Consider the following 770-nt stretch of genomic DNA (forward strand, 5'->3'; position numbering starts at 1 on the left):
CACTGTTTACCAGAATTTTACCGTTGAATTTACTGAACATTTTTTAGTGTGTGAAAGATAGATGGAATTAGGACTGAATTAGGATTTTCTTTTACTTTTCAATTCTGCCAGCCCCCCTACTCAACATGTATGTAGAGAGAGGGAGTAGAAGGGGCTGATGTAACTTTACACTGTCACGTGATTTGCAAAGAGGAAGGCTGTTAGATCCGGCAGTTAGAATTCTTCAGACAAGCTCAAAGCCAAGTAAAAGCAGATTTTACATAAAATACAGTAATAACACAACAGTGAAACATAACCCTGCACAGCAAGTATGACTGCACAACCCATAAAACAATAAGAGAAATACAAAATTTAAAAAGAGATTTGAAACGACTCACTCATTAATAATTCTAATAATATAGATACAGGAATGTGAAATAGCAATGCGAGTGAGGCACTCACAAAAGAGGACTTGAATTTCAGTTAATGTTACACTTTCCTTTCAGGATCAGCTTTTTCAATACAATTTCAGCCTTGTGAACACTTCAGTACCAGGACATGCAGCGGTACATTATTACTTCTGAAAGAAAGGCCAAGGACTATGTTTTAAGGTGCAGCAAATGTGATCCTTTGTTCCTGAGGTTCAGAAAAAAAAGCATGTTGTTTCTAGCTGGCTGGCTTCAGGTACCCGGACTGTCTGAAGCCCTTTATGATTCTCAGACATCCTTCATATTCCACTCTTTGATAGGTGCGCTCTCTGCTTAGACAGAAGATGCGATCGCCAGAATACA

This window comes from Polyodon spathula, chromosome 57 (genome assembly GCF_017654505.1).
Source record: "Polyodon spathula isolate WHYD16114869_AA chromosome 57, ASM1765450v1, whole genome shotgun sequence".
NCBI classification, from domain to species: domain Eukaryota; kingdom Metazoa; phylum Chordata; class Actinopteri; order Acipenseriformes; family Polyodontidae; genus Polyodon; species Polyodon spathula.